The sequence below is a fragment of the Lingula anatina genome, chromosome 8 (genome assembly GCF_051362555.1).
Source record: "Lingula anatina isolate TDL-2025a chromosome 8, LinAna3.0, whole genome shotgun sequence".
Classification (NCBI taxonomy): Eukaryota; Metazoa; Brachiopoda; class Lingulata; order Lingulida; family Lingulidae; genus Lingula; species Lingula anatina.
The window spans coordinates 19,352,179-19,367,505 of record NC_141774.1 but is presented as its reverse complement, the minus strand read 5'-3'; positions in this window follow the sequence as shown (position 1 = coordinate 19,367,505).

Genomic DNA, 15,327 nt, shown 5'->3' with positions numbered 1-15,327 from the left:
CTCGAACCAGCGTACCAGTGTCTGTCGGTAAACGAGACAGCAAAGTTACCACGGAGCCACGTCAGCTTCATTGATATGGAATGATCCGATGGGAACTTTCAACCTTGTCACGGAGAGGGCCAGGTTGGATGAACATGTGTGTATCTGCTATCCCAATCGAGAATCCATGGGTTATCATGAACGGTAAAACTCATGATGTACAGGAAGCCATGAGTGTTTGAGAACCCAACACGGAGCTCGGAGTTTGTTTTAAACTAAGATTGATTTTGGCTTTACCCATGACATTAAAGAGTGCAATGGGATCAAAGGCGGTTCACAACAGACGTGTTTTAGTTTTAGCGAGACCCTTAGAAGAGAGGAAAAAAAACATTCAAATGTGTAATAACTGGTGCGATTTCCATAAAGGCAATTGCATCGATGGAAATTTTGAATAAAACATATTTTGCAATTATAAATAAAGATATCATTTTTCTGCTGAACACGGTTAACAGGTGGTATGACGTGCTGTTATACCGGGAAAGCTACTGAATCGATTCAAGTTCGTTGGCTTTCATTGATAGGCCTGCTCGGAACGTTCCTAGTCAGATAACTTCAGATGCCTTTATTTTCATTTTGTTTTGCACTGAGATAACGTTTGCTTTCACCTTTGACGATACACAGTGCGATGAGGCCCACAGCTGTTCGCACCTGGGCGATTTTAGTATTGAGTAGTCTTTACTCTTTCGAATGTCGACTGCGAACTTGCCCCGGGTACTGTATGAACACATGAACAGTCTTAAGAAGCAAGGGTGCAAGAATGGAAAGGAGGGGCATGAAAAGACAAAATGTGTCCTTGTGAAAGCAATAGAGGCTTTTGTAGAAAAAAATAATAAATAAAAATGTTCTCTCTGATAATCCCACCTAGAAGATAGCACATTTTGATGAAATGCAGAACATACGGAGTTAGCTGTAGCTCAATTCAAGTACAAGATCTGTGGCACCAATCTAAGGACTTTTAACTGAAGAGAAAGGAAATATTATTGACGACGCAGTCTTTATTCTAATGACCAGCAATATGTTCGTTTTAAATCGATCATTTAATGTAAACTTTCTAAAGTATACCGTATTTTTATGCAAAAGGTAATTTGCTAGGACCCAGGAGAGCCCAGATTCGTTCTCGTGGCATCCGGGTCCCGATTCAAGAGCCTGGTCGTTGTCGTGATGGACTGACGTGCCTCATCCGGAATTCGAACTCGTGACTTTGCGTTGCCATGGTTGGTGGCGCTTTGGGCATCTCATTTGCATCCAAGCACGCTACCGACTGCACCGTGAGAGAACCGCCCACCCTCTGTACTTACGAGTTTCCTCTTATAGTAACCAATGGGAATTTCTAAAATTTAATTCTGGAAAATAAAAAGTACTACACTTGCTGGGTCTCGAACCAGCGTACCAGTGTCTGTCGGTAAACGAGACAGCAAAGTTACCACGGAGCCACGTCAGCTTCATTGATATGGAATGATCCGATGGGAACTTTCAACCTTGTCACGGAGAGGGCCAGGTTGGATGAACATGTGTGTATCTGCTATCCCAATCGAGAATCCATGGGTTATCATGAACGGTAAAACTCATGATGTACAGGAAGCCATGAGTGTTTGAGAACCCAACACGGAGCTCGGAGTTTGTTTTAAACTAAGATTGATTTTGGCTTTACCCATGACATTAAAGAGTGCAATGGGATCAAAGGCGGTTCACAACAGACGTGTTTTAGTTTTAGCGAGACCCTTAGAAGAGAGGAAAAAAAACATTCAAATGTGTAATAACTGGTGCGATTTCCATAAAGGCAATTGCATCGATGGAAATTTTGAATAAAACATATTTTGCAATTATAAATAAAGATATCATTTTTCTGCTGAACACGGTTAACAGGTGGTATGACGTGCTGTTATACCGGGAAAGCTACTGAATCGATTCAAGTTCGTTGGCTTTCATTGATAGGCCTGCTCGGAACGTTCCTAGTCAGATAACTTCAGATGCCTTTATTTTCATTTTGTTTTGCACTGAGATAACGTTTGCTTTCACCTTTGACGATACACAGTGCGATGAGGCCCACAGCTGTTCGCACCTGGGCGATTTTAGTATTGAGTAGTCTTTACTCTTTCGAATGTCGACTGCGAACTTGCCCCGGGTACTGTATGAACACATGAACAGTCTTAAGAAGCAAGGGTGCAAGAATGGAAAGGAGGGGCATGAAAAGACAAAATGTGTCCTTGTGAAAGCAATAGAGGCTTTTGTAGAAAAAAATAATAAATAAAAATGTTCTCTCTGATAATCCCACCTAGAAGATAGCACATTTTGATGAAATGCAGAACATACGGAGTTAGCTGTAGCTCAATTCAAGTACAAGATCTGTGGCACCAATCTAAGGACTTTTAACTGAAGAGAAAGGAAATATTATTGACGACGCAGACTTTATTCTAATGACCAGCAATATGTTCGTTTTAAATCGATCATTTAATGTAAACTTTCTAAAGTATACCGTATTTTTATGCAAAAGGTAATTTGCTAGGACCCAGGAGAGCCCAGATTCGTTCTCGTGGCATCCGGGTCCCGATTCAAGGGCCCGGTCGTTGTCGTGATGGACTGACGTGCCTCATCCGGGATTCGAACTCGTGACTTTGCGTTGCCATGGTTGGTGGCGCTTTGGGCATCTCATTTGCATCCAAGCACGCTACCGACTGCACCGTGACAGACCCGCCCACCCTCCGTACTTACGAGTTTCCTCTTATAGTAACCAATGGGAATTTCTAAAATTTAATTCTGGAAAATAAAAAGTACTACACTTGCTGGGTCTCGAACCAGCGTACCAGTGTCTGTCGGTAAACGAGACAGCAAAGTGACGGAGCCACGTCAGCTTCGTTGATATGGAATGATCCGATGGGAACTTTCAACCTTGTCACGGAGAGGGCCAGGTTGGATGAACATGTGTGTATCTGCTATCCCAATCGAGAATCCATGGGTTATCATGAACGGTAAAACTCATGATGTACAGGAAGCCATGAGTGTTTGAGAACCCGACACGGAGCTCGGAGTTTGTTTTAAACTAAGATTGATTTTGGCTTTACCCATGACATTAAAGAGTGCAATGGGATCAAAGGCGGTTCACAACAGACGTGTTTTAGTTTTAGCGAGACCCTTAGAAGAGAGGAAAAAAACATTCAAATGTGTAATAACTGGTGCGATTTCCATAAAGGCAATTGCATCGATGGAAATTTTGAATAAAACATATTTTGCAATTATAAATAAAGATATCATTTTTCTGCTGAACACGGTTAACAGGTGGTATGACGTGCTGTTATACCGGGAAAGCTACTGAATCGATTCAAGTTCGTTGGCTTTCATTGATAGGCCTGCTCGGAACGTTCCTAGTCAGATAACTTCAGATGCCTTTATTTTCATTTTGTTTTGCACTGAGATAACGTTTGCTTTCACCTTTGACGATACACAGTGCGATGAGGCCCACAGCTGTTCGCACCTGGGCGATTTTAGTATTGAGTAGTCTTTACTCTTTCGAATGTCGACTGCGAACTTGCCCCGGGTACTGTATGAACACATGAACAGTCTTAAGAAGCAAGGGTGCAAGAATGGAAAGGAGGGGCATGAAAAGACAAAATGTGTCCTTGTGAAAAGCAATAGAGGCTTTTGTAGAAAAAAAAAGAAATAAAAATGTTCTCTCTGATAATCCCACCTAGAAGACAGCACATTTTGATGAAATGCAGAACATACGGAGTTAGATGTATCTCAATACAAGTACAAGATCTGTGGCACCAATCTAAGGACTTTTAACTGAAGAGAAAGGAAATATTATTGACGACGCAGTCTTTATTCTAATGACCAGCAATATGTTCGTTTTAAATCGATCATTTAATGTAAACTTTCTAAAGTATACCGTATTTTTATGCAAAAGGTAATTTGCTAGGACCCAGGAGAGCCCAGATTCGTTCTCGTGGCATCCGGGTCCCGATTCAAGGGCCCGGTCGTTGTCGTGATGGACTGACGTGCCTCATCCGGGATTCGAACTCGTGACTTTGCGTTGCCATGGTTGGTGGCGCTTTGGGCATCTCATTTGCATCCAAGCACGCTACCGACTGCACCGTGACAGACCCGCCCACCCTCCGTACTTACGAGTTTCCTCTTATAGTAACCAATGGGAATTTCTAAAATTTAATTCTGGAAAATAAAAAGTACTACACTTGCTGGGTCTCGAACCAGCGTACCAGTGTCTGTCGGTAAACGAGACAGCAAAGTTACCACGGAGCCACGTCAGCTTCATTGATATGGAATGATCCGATGGGAACTTTCAACCTTGTCACGGAGAGGGCCAGGTTGGATGAACATGTGTGTATCTGCTATCCCAATCGAGAATCCATGGGTTATCATGAACGGTAAAACTCATGATGTACAGGAAGCCATGAGTGTTTGAGAACCCGACACGGAGCTCGGAGTTTGTTTTAAACTAAGATTGATTTTGGCTTTACCCATGACATTAAAGAGTGCAATGGGATCAAAGGCGGTTCACAACAGACGTGTTTTAGTTTTAGCGAGACCCTTAGAAGAGAGGAAAAAAAAACATTCAAATGTGTAATAACTGGTGCGATTTCCATAAAGGCAATTGCATCGATGGAAATTTTGAATAAATTATATTTTGCAATTATAAATAAAGATATCATTTTTCTGCTGAACACGGTTAACAGGTGGTATGACGTGCTGTTATACCGGGAAAGCTACTGAATCGATTCAAGTTCGTTGGCTTTCATTGATAGGCCTGCTCGGAACGTTCCTAGTCAGATAACTTCAGATGCCTTTATTTTCATTTTGTTTTGCACTGAGATAACGTTTGCTTTCACCTTTGACGATACACAGTGCGATGAGGCCCACAGCTGTTCGCACCTGGGCGATTTTAGTATTGAGTAGTCTTTACTCTTTCGAATGTCGACTGCGAACTTGCCCCGGGTACTGTATGAACACATGAACAGTCTTAAGAAGCAAGGGTGCAAGAATGGAAAGGAGGGGCATGAAAAGACAAAATGTGTCCTTGTGAAAGCAATAGAGGCTTTTGTAGAAAAAAATAATAAATAAAAATGTTCTCTCTGATAATCCCACCTAGAAGATAGCACATTTTGATGAAATGCAGAACATACGGAGTTAGCTGTAGCTCAATTCAAGTACAAGATCTGTGGCACCAATCTAAGGACTTTTAACTGAAGAGAAAGGAAATATTATTGACGACGCAGACTTTATTCTAATGACCAGCAATATGTTCGTTTTAAATCGATCATTTAATGTAAACTTTCTAAAGTATACCGTATTTTTATGCAAAAGGTAATTTGCTAGGACCCAGGAGAGCCCAGATTCGTTCTCGTGGCATCCGGGTCCCGATTCAAGGGCCCGGTCGTTGTCGTGATGGACTGACGTGCCTCATCCGGGATTCGAACTCGTGACTTTGCGTTGCCATGGTTGGTGGCGCTTTGGGCATCTCATTTGCATCCAAGCACGCTACCGACTGCACCGTGAGAGAACCGCCCACCCTCCGTACTTACGAGTTTCCTCTTATAGTAACCAATGGGAATTTCTAAAATTTAATTCTGGAAAATAAAAAGTACTACACTTGCTGGGTCTCGAACCAGCGTACCAGTGTCTGTCGGTAAACGAGACAGCAAAGTTACCACGGAGCCACGTCAGCTTCGTTGATATGGAATGATCCGATGGGAACTTTCAACCTTGTCACGGAGAGGGCCAGGTTGGATGAACATGTGTGTATCTGCTATCCCAATCGAGAATCCATGGGTTATCATGAACGGTAAAACTCATGATGTACAGGAAGCCATGAGTGTTTGAGAACCCGACACGGAGCTCGGAGTTTGTTTTAAACTAAGATTGATTTTGGCTTTACCCATGACATTAAAGAGTGCAATGGGATCAAAGGCGGTTCACAACAGACGTGTTTTAGTTTTAGCGAGACCCTTAGAAGAGAGGAAAAAAACATTCAAATGTGTAATAACTGGTGCGATTTCCATAAAGGCAATTGCATCGATGGAAATTTTGAAAAAAACATATTTTGCAATTATAAATAAAGATATCATTTTTCTGCTGAACACGGTTAACAGGTGGTATGACGTGCTGTTATACCGGGAAAGCTACTGAATCGATTCAAGTTCGTTGGCTTTCATTGATAGGCCTGCTCGGAACGTTCCTAGTCAGATAACTTCAGATGCCTTTATTTTCATTTTGTTTTGCACTGAGATAACGTTTGCTTTCACCTTTGACGATACACAGTGCGATGAGGCCCACAGCTGTTCGCACCTGGGCGATTTTAGTATTGAGTAGTCTTTACTCTTTCGAATGTCGACTGCGAACTTGCCCCGGGTACTGTATGAACACATGAACAGTCTTAAGAAGCAAGGGTGCAAGAATGGAAAGGAGGGGCATGAAAAGACAAAATGTGTCCTTGTGAAAGCAATAGAGGCTTTTGTAGAAAAAAATAATAAATAAAAATGTTCTCTCTGATAATCCCACCTAGAAGATAGCACATTTTGATGAAATGCAGAACATACGGAGTTAGCTGTAGCTCAATTCAAGTACAAGATCTGTGGCACCAATCTAAGGACTTTTAACTGAAGAGAAAGGAAATATTATTGACGACGCAGACTTTATTCTAATGACCAGCAATATGTTCGTTTTAAATCGATCATTTAATGTAAACTTTCTAAAGTATACCGTATTTTTATGCAAAAGGTAATTTGCTAGGACCCAGGAGAGCCCAGATTCGTTCTCGTGGCATCCGGGTCCCGATTCAAGGGCCCGGTCGTTGTCGTGATGGACTGACGTGCCTCATCCGGGATTCGAACTCGTGACTTTGCGTTGCCATGGTTGGTGGCGCTTTGGGCATCTCATTTGCATCCAAGCACGCTACCGACTGCACCGTGAGAGAACCGCCCACCCTCCGTACTTACGAGTTTCCTCTTATAGTAACCAATGGGAATTTCTAAAATTTAATTCTGGAAAATAAAAAGTACTACACTTGCTGGGTCTCGAACCAGCGTACCAGTGTCTGTCGGTAAACGAGACAGCAAAGTTACCACGGAGCCACGTCAGCTTCGTTGATATGGAATGATCCGATGGGAACTTTCAACCTTGTCACGGAGAGGGCCAGGTTGAATGAACATGTGTGTATCTGCTATCCCAATCGAGAATCCATGGGTTATCATGAACGGTAAAACTCATGATGTACAGGAAGCCATGAGTGTTTGAGAACCCGACACGGAGCTCGGAGTTTGTTTTAAACTAAGATTGATTTTGGCTTTACCCATGACATTAAAGAGTGCAATGGGATCAAAGGCGGTTCACAACAGACGTGTTTTAGTTTTAGCGAGACCCTTAGAAGAGAGGAAAAAAACATTCAAATGTGTAATAACTGGTGCGATTTCCATAAAGGCAATTGCATCGATGGAAATTTTGAATAAATTATATTTTGCAATTATAAATAAAGATATCATTTTTCTGCTGAACACGGTTAACGGTAGTGTGACGTGCTGTTATACCGGGAAAGCTACTGAATCGATTCAAGTTCGTTGGCTTTCAATGATAGGCCTGCTCGGAACGTTCCTAGTCAGATAACTTCAGATACCTTTATTTTCATTTTGTTTTGCACTGAGATAACGTTTGCTTTTACCTTTGACGATACACAGTGCGATGAGGCCCACAGCTGTTCGCACCTGGGCGATTTTAGTATTGAGTAGTCTTTACTCTTTCGAATGTCGACTGCGAACTTGCCCCGGGTACTGTATGAACACATGAACAGTCTTAAGAAGCAAGGGTGCAAGAATGGAAAGGAGGGGCATGAAAAGACAAAATGTGTCCTTGTGAAAAGCAATAGAGGCTTTTGTAGAAAAAAAAATAAATAAAAATGTTCTCTCTGATAATCCCACCTAGAAGATAGCACATTTTGATGAAATGCAGAACATACGGAGTTAGATGTAGCTCAATACAAGTACAAGATCTGTGGCACCAATCTAAGGACTTTTAACTGAAGAGAAAGGAAATATTATTGACGACGCAGTCTTTATTCTAATGACCAGCAATATGTTCGTTTTAAATCGATCATTTAATGTAAACTTTCTAAAGTATACCGTATTTTTATGCAAAAGTAATTTGCTAGGACCCAGGAGAGCCCAGATTCGTTCTCGTGGCATCCGGGTCCCGATTCAAGGGCCCGGTCGTTGTCGTGATGGACTGACGTGCCTCATCTGGGATTCGAACTCGTGACTTTGCGTTGCCATGGTTGGTGGCGCTTTGGGCATCTCATTTGCATCCAAGCACGCTACCGACTGCACCGTGAGAGAACCGCCCACCCTCCGTACTTACGAGTTTCCTCTTATAGTAACCAATGGGAATTTCTAAAATTTAATTCTGGAAAATAAAAAGTACTACACTTGCTGGGTCTCGAACCAGCGTACCAGTGTCTGTCGGTAAACGAGACAGCAAAGTTACCACGGAGCCAAGTCAGCTTTGTTGATGCGGAATGATTCGATGGGAACTTTCAACCTTGCCACGGAGAGGGCCAGGTTGGATGAACATGTGTGTATCTGCTATCCCAATCGAGAATCCATGGTTTATCATGAACGGTAAAACTCATGATGTACAGGAAGCCATGAGTGTTTGAGAACCCAACACGGAGCTCGGAGTTTGTTTTAAACTAAGATTGATTTTGGCTTTACCCATGACATTAAAGAGTGCAATGGGATCAAAGGCGGTTCACAACAGACGTGTTTTAGTTTTAGCGAGACCCTTAGAAGAGAGGAAAAAAACATTCAAATGTGTAATAACTGGTGCGATTTCCATAAAAGCAATTGCATCGATGGAAATTTTGAATAAAACATAAAGTAAACTGCAAAAAGTTGCGGACACTCTCAATCTAAAAGGGGGGGGGGGGGGGGGGGGGGGTTCCGAAAGGAACCACCACACATGAATGAGCTGTAGTGGTAGCGTCAGTTTAGGTGCATAAAATATTTTTCAACTTTTATAGAGGACTGTTTGTCTTTATACCGTCAACGGCGGCTATAATGTACATACTAATAAAGTAAATCTTGCTGAAAATCAAGAAAAGTAAATGTTATGTATACATGTCATGTGTAACGCGCATTGTGTGCCTTTGAGGTGGAATACAGTAACATGCTCAATATGTTTTCAATAATAATAGCAATGATAATAATAATAATAATAATAATAATAATAATAATAATAATCAAATGAGCATAGAATAAAAGTCTATATCCAGCCACTGAAGACCCGATAAAGCTCTACCTTTACCTCTGACGTAATCATCAAACATATATTTGTCCCATGACACAATTTGTGGTTTTTGACTTAACAGAGCTGGTGAAGGCAACATCATTAATTACACAACAATTGGTGCATTGCAACACTGTTGAAACTTTCGATGTTATTTTATTTTATTTTTATTTATTTTTTTGTAAAGTGTGTCTTTTTTTCTTTACACAACGCTTAAGATTTCAGATGCGCTACTGGCCGTGGAAATATTTGGTCGTGATCTTTTTCCGTCAACCAGTCAATCATATCGACCGCAGTCGACCACCAAGAGCATCAATTAATTTATGGTCATCATAAAACTAAAATAAAGTAACGAAGAAAAAAGCATGTGTTTCAGAGTATGTTCTCGAAAACATCAATCCTAGTTATATTCGAAGAACGCCAGTGATGTTTAGATCTAACACCACGATTGCAATAACTGACCGAAAGATTTAATATCCAGAAGCGAAATACGTGTCGCTTAAGGATATTATCACCCTTCGCCCAAAACTCCATATTTACTGCCTTACATACATTCTTTTTGGTAATAAATGATACTTCAGTGCTCATTGACAAAATTAATTTACATTTACAGATATGTTATCTTACGGGTGACGTCATAATTACGATATTGGGGTAAAAACTGAAAAATCATTTTCTCAAATTTCTTTTTTAGCTGGGCACCCACGATCACCGTTTTAACGCAGATTTAATGACACCATTTAGTACTCCTGATCAAGGGATTTTTCTTAAAAGTCTTTGTTAAGATCTTATCTTTTATAAAGCAAAACGAAAATCTGTAATAAGGGGTTAGTAACTTACACTCTGCTGATCATCTCCGCCAATTTTCTTGATGAAGGCTTGTTCAGTGATGAAGTTACGCCCCACACTGATTAATATCTCACTTTAAAATAGAAAGGTGTTAAATTGACGATTAAAGCTTTGAGTTGCCTATGCTTATACATTGCAACGGAAAAATACAAACGCCGATATACCATATTTTAGAGGTTTTTATTGTTTTTAATCAGCACAAAGATAGATGCATCATTGAATAATTACATGCGGGAAAAACTCATTTTCAGTATCTGGATGATAAAGGGTAACAATATCCTTAATTAAGGATGCTAAACCTGAGAAGTGACTTAAATTCAGAGCGCATTCAGAACACTAAAAAGCTTGCCGCTTAATTCAGTATTAGACACTGAACAGATATCCTGCGGGGATTACACAGCAAGCATGCAAGTACAGTGTAGGTCGGCCATATTTGATCCGCGGATCTGTTAGTCCCCTGTTCTGAATGAGCTCTCAGTTAGCAAGCTCATAAATCACTTTGATTAAATAAATGATCTCCTTCACGAAGACAATAATCCTGATAACATGAAAAAAGGTTGACAATCATTTCTTTATCTTTAGATTAAAAAAATAGTTTTTGGACTACACCTTCAAATTACCCGTTGCAGTCTATCATGAATTAAAATAATGCAACAGAGATTTATCATAAAGGAAGCGAACAAAAAGAAATGATAAGATACCACTGAAAACAGCAATTAAGCAGAAATTATTCAATCATAATATTCACATAACAAAACGAAAACCCACTGCATATTTTACATCTTGGAGGGCATAAATTCACATAAGTGTTTTGAATTATTAAAAAAGGCAATTATTGATATCGCTTTCGATCGATGTGTTGTTTTGAAGAACAAAGAAAAGTTGCATCGGCCTCAGGATCGTGGGATATTTTCCTTCCTTTCATCGTGCTAATATAAAACGATAATCAATAATTAAGGCGTGAAATATGGTGTGCAATGGCTTGGTTTGTTTCTTATTTACTTTTTTGCTAGGGAGGGGGGGTAACATGTCCATTGTTTCCCCTTCCTCCGGTGGATTCGCCATTGCTACGTTTTTCTTGTTTTCTGAATAGGAAAGTTTAATCTTTTAAAATACATGCACATACATCTTGCCGTATTCCCAGAGCTTTTAGATCGATCTATCCCCGCGGGGAGTCTCAATAGATTACTGTCAGATAATTCGGCTTAAATGTCCGTCCCGCCTACTACAAGCTGTAAGGGGGTAATTAACTTTCGTGTCCGCCCAGGGAATTAAGTCGATCTAAAGTAGATCGATCTAATCTCTGGAAATGGGGTCTTAGTGTTCGTCTATATATATTTCTGGTGCCCAGCGCTGTCCTGGTACCCAGCGCTCTTCGTCATCACTTTCCCAGTTTCTCTCCCTGTTAATCTGGACATCTTTGTCGTTTTTCACCTTTCTACAAACTCTACATTTTTGTTCTCCTTTTCTGAGTTGCGTCTTGGTGAATGCCTCCCGTGGAAAGCGCCTTTTACAGCCCATACACTCAGAGCCTTCAGAGGACTGACAGGCTGAAAAACCAAAACATCGTCTTTCAGGTATTACATTAAGTGGCAGGTATCCATTGTTTTCAAAATAATCATAACGGCGTTCGGTTATCGATCGCTTCAGATCAACGTAACGCTCTGATGCAATTTTCAACCGCCTCATGTCTTGATCGTCCATTTTCATTTTGTCGTAGAGGATAAAAAGAGTTGGTACGTCCATGCACGCAAACTTGTCATCGGGGATGAAACAATGTCTATTTCTCCAATGCCATGCTGATAGCACATAACCTAGGCCAATATATTTCCTTCTTTGACGGGACTTAGCATCGTTGATATAAAGCTCAAGGCAATCCTCCACAGTATACACTCTTTCGCAGGTTGCAACATCACCGCGTTTTTGGCCGATTGGCGACAGAACTGAGCTGTCCCTTTTGCTATGCATCACTTGCAAAAGCTGCAGATCCAGGACGCCGTCAAGTTTCACGTGGTGGTTATGCCAGAGGATATCATAAATCTTCACGGCAGTCGTACATCAGCTTTTCGCGTGTGGGGTCCTCGAGAATCTCTCGACGCCCACGATCGAAAATGAGCTCTCCGAGCTTAGTGACATCAAACGCGAACGCATGGTCTCTTGTTGCGATAGCAATTAAATACAGCGTTCCTTTTCTGGAAGAATCTTCGCCATCGACGGCAAGATTTGGGCCTTCTTTACTCACGCTTCTCAGTGTTCTAAGAGCATGTTCAAGGCGCTCTTTGGTGTCAACTAAAGTATACATGACAGGTGTGGCGCCATCTTGCGGGGGTTTATCAATACCAGAGGGTCCCGCTACACTATTTATCTCGTCTCTTTCTTCTTTTATTCTCTGATTCATTCCTTCCAATAAAGCATTCATTGATCTTTTCCGAAATGGCGGGTTTTTCTTCAGCACTGAAAACGCTTGCCCCAGCGCCTCTCTTACTTTCTCTCCCGCACCCTGCAAGGCTGGTCTCGGTGTTCTCTTTCTTGATCGTTACGGAGTACTTAACTTCTGACATGATTAGGTCTGGAAAAGAAGCTACTTGTAAATGTGTTATTGATACAAACTATGCATTACGTATAAAAGCTTGTGTACATGAAAGATGAACATTTGTAATAGAGTCTCCAATAAAGTATTCTGATGGAAATTCATCTGTGTAGTCTGTTGGTAATAATCATTAGTTTAAAATGTTCACTTTCTACACTAAATGGAAGCCAGACATTACAAAACTCTTTGCTACTCTGTGACCTTCCTCGGTGTAATATACACTGTACCATGAGACTGAGCACCATCCACCATCCACTGAGCATTTTCCCCACAGTCATGATCCCTAACACATTTACACATCCTGTAAGGCTACTTCTATGTCCCTTAAAACGACAAAACCCCTCTACTACTTGATGTCGATATTTCCCTTTGAAATACACAGGAAAACATGGAAACCAGTCAATTAGAACTGAATAATTTAATTAGAAATTAAATAAAACACCGAATTAAAATGTCGGTTTGGGCCGGGCAATGTTTGGTGAGTAGCCTTTTTTCTTAGTGAATTTTTGGAGCGACAATCCTAGATAGGAAAAACGATGACTGTGGAATGGCCAGAGGAAACAGTTAGATCCCAAGGAAGGTATAAGAACGTGTGTACTCATTATTATGTCCAAGGTGTGCATAACTAAACCGACGTCTTTTAAAATCTAAGTCGTAGCCCCACTAATATCTAATAGGAATGCCTATGCGTTATTTTGTTCACTGTCTTACCTTATAGTGTATACCACTGTCCCGGAAAATCTGAATATTTTGTGTTGACAAGTAGTCGAGTCGCCACTCCCATAGGCCCAATTGTCGAACCCTGCAATGTTCTTTCCTCTAAACTTTTTTTTGCTGAAATGCATTCTTCAGGCCGAGAGAAGCAAAATTAGCTTGGTTGCTATTTCCGAGACCTTGAGCATTTTTCAATATGGCCGTCAATTTATGAGGACAAATAGAAAAACGACCAGAAGTCGCCGGGTAAACTTTATTGACAGCTTTTTTGAACGTGTATCCTATCAGGAGAGCACAACAGTACTATTGAATACGCTTAAGTGCGTACCACTTAGCAACAAACCAAAATGGCCGTCAAAACATAAGGCAGAAAATGATAAAAGCTGCAGAATCAGTTTGTTTTTTGCATATTTATTTTTATTAAAACCATATCCCCTTTTTATATTTATGTTACTTATAATATTTTGTTAGTCATGACCCGAAATTCTTGGACTAAGCTTATCTGACAGTTCAATAACCCCCCAAGAGTCTGTTTGCTACTTCTCCGGGTCCCATAGTCAAATACTTAAAATGATATTCCCTGAATTTTTAAAAAGAATTTAACACTTTGGGAGTATAAAAGCCAATTTAATTTGGGCTTCTTGGCAGAAGCTAGATATGGAACATTGATCAATTTTCAAAATTCAAGATGGCCGTCAATAATATAAAAATATATTATGATATCATTATATTATATTATAAATGAATAATTATGTAACATAGCAAAGAGTCGGGTTTAAAGTGCATGGTATTCCGCATTTCAAATGACCGCTAAAACATGCCCAAAAAAGGTAAAAAAAGCAGTTAAATTACGTTTTAAACTGATAATTCGGCGTATAATAAAATATATCCAACCCTGTTATTTATTGACAAAGTGTACTTGTAAGGTACAGTTATACTAAGACTCTATAAAAGAGGATCATTGATAGGACTGACCATTACGTACTGTAAGTTCTCTTTTTAATACAGAAATTTTATTAAGGGCCTACAGGGGGTTCTGCAGGAATTTGGGCACAGGGAGTCCAAAATGTTAATCTGCAATCGGGACTCTCATATTTACACGGAGTCCAACCAAGGTGGGGACGGGGGGTGGGAGGGGATGAGTGTAATTTAATTTAACTTTTGTCAGAATATTAACCTTATTTTTTTTTTGTTTTTGTTTTTATATTGATCATACCTTAATATTTTAATTTTATATCTTTATCATAACTTTTTCAGTATGGACATAAAATTAAGCTTTAAAACTTCCCATTCTTTTTATTGAGATTGGCACGTGTAAGAATATTTCATCAGTATATAACAACATTTCTAGTTTTTCTTATTACTGGACTTTTTCACTTTACATTTTAAAGTGTCAATAAGTAAAACATCTTACAAATCTCTTGGTTATACAGGTATACTGACAGCCATTAAAATCTTTGAGGCCATATTTTTCAAAGTGATTGTTATTTTGAAGCTCTAAACTGGATTATTTTCATACGAATCATTTGTTTAAGACATTGGTATACAGAACCAAAAATCTTAAGTTTCATGAATAGTTTCAGAACAAAAACTTTGCATGGATATAAATATAAATATGCAATGATGAACAATGGAGTGAATCATTACTTTTTTATTTGAATGTATGGCTCTCGCTATTCACATAACAAATTGACGGCCATCTTGAATTTTGAAAAATTGTAAATATCTCGTAATATAAGCTTCTCTAAGTTTGTAACCCAGATGAAACAATTTCTTTTAAAAAAGCTTGCAAGATATAACATAGCAAGCTTTGACTATGGGGCTCGTCGGAGTGGCAAATGGACTCT